Source organism: Lolium perenne, chromosome 7, assembly GCF_019359855.2.
Source record: "Lolium perenne isolate Kyuss_39 chromosome 7, Kyuss_2.0, whole genome shotgun sequence".
Lineage (NCBI taxonomy): Eukaryota > Viridiplantae > Streptophyta > Magnoliopsida > Poales > Poaceae > Lolium > Lolium perenne.
Window position 1 is genome coordinate 215,182,987 of NC_067250.2, and position 4,091 is coordinate 215,187,077.

Sequence of the window (4,091 nt, forward strand, 5' to 3'; positions counted from 1 at the left end):
GTCCCATGCACCTGTATCTTCCTAGAGAACCCAAAACATGCACAAAACATGAAAAAAAACTCACGTACTCCTATTACTTCCGAGGGTGTACTCGCGAAACATTCACCAATGTACTTGATACAACTCACACCTGTCACTTCCCAGTGAACAAAAAAACATGATGAAAAACATAGAGAAATAGTCCTGTTATCCTCTTTGGTGCCAAAGATGAACTCTTAAAACCCTCACAATTGTTATCGATTCATTGTGACACCTGTATATTCCCAGAGAAACCAAATCTTGGAGAAAACATGAAGAAAAATAGTTCTGTACTCCAGTTGCTATAAAACCTGAACTCGTGCAACCTTCACAACTGTACTCGACAAGTTGTGGCACCTGTATCTTCACAAAGAACCCAAATATTGCAGAAAGCATGAAGAAACACTCCTGCAATCGACTTGGTGTCAAAGCTGACCTCGTTCAGTCTTGACAACTGTACTCGATCCATTGTGGCACCTGTACCTTCCCACACATAACCAAATACTTGCTGAAAACATGGAGCAACACACTTGTAATCAACTTGCTGTCAAAGTTGAACTCGTGCAACCTTCACATCTGTACTCGACCCATTGGGGCACCTGTAACTTCTCAGAGAACCCAAAATTTGCAGAAAACATGGAGAAACACTCTTGTACTCAACATGGTGCCAAAGCTGAACTCGTGCAACCTTCAGAACTGCACTCGACCCATTGTGGCACCTGTACATTCCCAAACAACCCAAATCTTGCAGAAATCATGGAAAAACACTCTTGTACTCAACTTGGTGGCAAAGCTGAACTCGTGCAACCTTCAGAACTGCACTCGACCCATTGTGGCACCTGTACATTCCCAAACAACCCAAAACTTGCAGAAATCATGGAGAAACACTCTTGTACTCAACTTGGTGGCAAAGCTGAACTCGTGCAACCTTCAGAACTGCACTCGACCCATTGTGGCACCTGTACATTCCCAAAGAACCCAAAACTTGCAGAAAGCATGGAGAAACACTCCTGCACTCCACTTCCTGTCGTCAAAGCTGAACTCGTGCAACCTTCAAAACTGTACTCGACCCATTGTGGCACCTGTACATTCCCAAAGAACCCAAAACTTGCAGAAATCATGGAGAAACACTCTTGTACTCAATTTGGTGCCAAAGCTGAACTCGTGCAACCTTCAGAACTGTACTCGACCCATTGTGGCACCTGTACATTCCCAAAGAACCCAAAACTTGCAGAAATCATGGAGAAACACTCCTGCACTCCACTTCCTGTCGTCAAAGCTGAACTCGTGCAACCTTCAGAACTGTACTGTACCAGAGAAACCAAACATTGCAGAAAACATGGAGAAACACTCATGTATTCCACTCGGTGCCAAATCTGAACTCGTGCAGCCTTCACTACTGTACTCGACGATTTTCGGCACCTGTACCTTTCCAGAGAACACAAATCATGCAGAACACATGGAGAAACACTCCTGTAATCCTCTTCGTACCATAGCTGTACTCACGCACCCTTCACCACTGTAATGTTTACAAAAAACATGCTGTACTAGAGCGCCCAGTGAACAAAAAACATGCTGAACATAGAGAAACACTTCTGTACTCCTATTGCTTCCCAATCTGTACTCGTGCGCCCTTCACAACTATACTCGATGCAACTTGCACCTGTATCCCAGACTAAAAGCAAAGTAAAACTAGAAACGTACTGATCTCAGTACCTACCCATAGAAACGAAAATTTGCGAAAAAATGAAGAGAAATCCATATTCGTGCTTCCACTGTACTCATGTCAATACAACCTCTGTATCATGTACTACCATTTTGTGATCACACATACTTACGGAAATAAAAACTACAATTTGAACAAAAACAAATAAAAACATCTGTACTTAAGACCATTAGCGTCTGTACACGGAATTCGAAAATTAAACGTGAACAAACAAAAGCGGGTGTACTTAAGGCCCTTATCGAATGTACGTACTACAACTGGTACTCATACTCTATCAGCAGCTATACTCGTGTCAATACCACCGCTCAACCCAAGATCTTGATATACAAAAGAAAATTTCAATATCCAAAGCACACATTAACACACATTACATTGATTAATAATTGTATATAAACACATTACAGTCAATCATATGAATGATAACAGTATCAGTCATACATTGTAAATATATCCAGTAATATCGTATCCCTTAATTGCCCATTTTTTCCTAGGAATTTTAAAGCTTAGCCGTGCATCCAAGGCTGCATATTTGACCTGATCAAAGCTTAATTCGGGGCTTGCCCAACCTTCCTCTCTTATTTTCTTGCACGAATCACCTTTCTTTTCCAAACTTGTCCCCAACACAGCATTTGACAGGTCATAGAGTGATGGTATTCTTACATTCTTAACACCTGGACCTAGTTTATGGATATTGATCATCTTCTGCAAGTCGAAGGCACACCTGATTTTTAATCCGTACGGCATCAGCATCCTGCGATCCATATCAATTGCTGCACCAAAAAACCAGACCTTCGCCGAGCTCAAGAATTTCTTTAACAAATCTGGAACCTTTGTTGCGTGAAATATCTGAGAAAATCGAAAATAAAGATGAACGACGTATATAATTCGGAACAGTTGGTAGAAAAAAAGTATGGTCTAATTCGTGATACCTGGAAAAGAATGATGTCATTGGCAACACATAGCTGCAAAACCGCTGCACGTTGCCGTCTATCCTCTGGAAGATGTTTCTGCTTTATTCCTTTCACTTTGTCAGTGAACTCGCAATCAAGACCAACAATCTTTGGCCTGGCGTCGCAAAGGAAATCTTCTGATACGCGGTATATCCACTTCTCCATTGTTGCAGACCTTGTAGTTATAGTGACCTTGAAATCCATTGAGAGATGCTCGAACGAATATACGGTGTCACTTCCTTGGCGAGACATAAGGATGTGAGAAGAAAATGATTCAAATGATGGTTTTGATACTTGTCTGCTTGGTTTGAGGTTCTATTTTATAGAAGATTAACGTGGTGACGATGAGTGAGAAAACATCACTGCCGAATTATATTTCCCTCATTCGGATGTGAACAGCCAGATAGCTTAAAAGCGGATTAATTACATTTAATAAATAATAACTGTGAGTTATACGTGCAAACGTGCAGACGTACGGACGTGCGAATAAGGAAGGCGTGAGGAGGGATGGTTATAATAAATTTTCCCTACTATCCTATAGGGTTATCAACAAAACGGCAGGACGTTGACCGACAAAGTGGTTCCTTTTTTTGTTCTTGCGATCGTTGTGTTCCTAGCACTGTAGATGTGACACGTGCTTCAATTGATTCGGCCATACCATGTCTAGCAGGAAGCACCGTTCCAGTGTATCTGCCACACTACCATATACTACATTAAATACCAAACAAATGAGATATTTTTATCCACTACACTGCGCGGAAATTCTCCCGACACGACACGGTGCGGGAGGTTTCCTGCCTAGCCGACGTTATATATTATCCCTCCCTCCCGCCTCATTGGTTTAAAAACCCTAGAAATATAACAATGTTCGATTCGCGCGATGACGCGGCGCTAGAGACGGCCGTATAAGTCGTGTTGGCAGAACCACAACTCGCATAGTATGAGGCGTCGGAGGAGATGACGCCATCAGCAACCGTAGGTGCCTATGTCGCAGACGAGCGGCAGCGCTAGGAGGCGGAGCGAAGAGAGCGCAAGGAGGCACAACAACTGTAGGACGCACGGCAGCAGGCGGAGTAGTGGGGTCAAGAGGAAGAGCGGTAGAAGCGGTAGGAGGAGGAACAGCTGGCATTCAAGGAGGCGGAACGGCTATATCGCCAGGAGGCATGGCGGTGGCGGGAGGGGGCAAGCCAGCGCTGGTGCTAGCCATGCCAACATCAGTGGTGGAAGGAGCTTGCGTGAAAAACGAAACATTAGGGCGTCACCCATACCGAAGTGCCGATGTCTCTGCTGACAACTATTTCGGGGGCGCAGATGCTCTTACATTACAAATGAAATGATTATATCACATGTTATAATAATAATAATAAAAAAAGTACAACAGGTGTTGGATAGAAGAT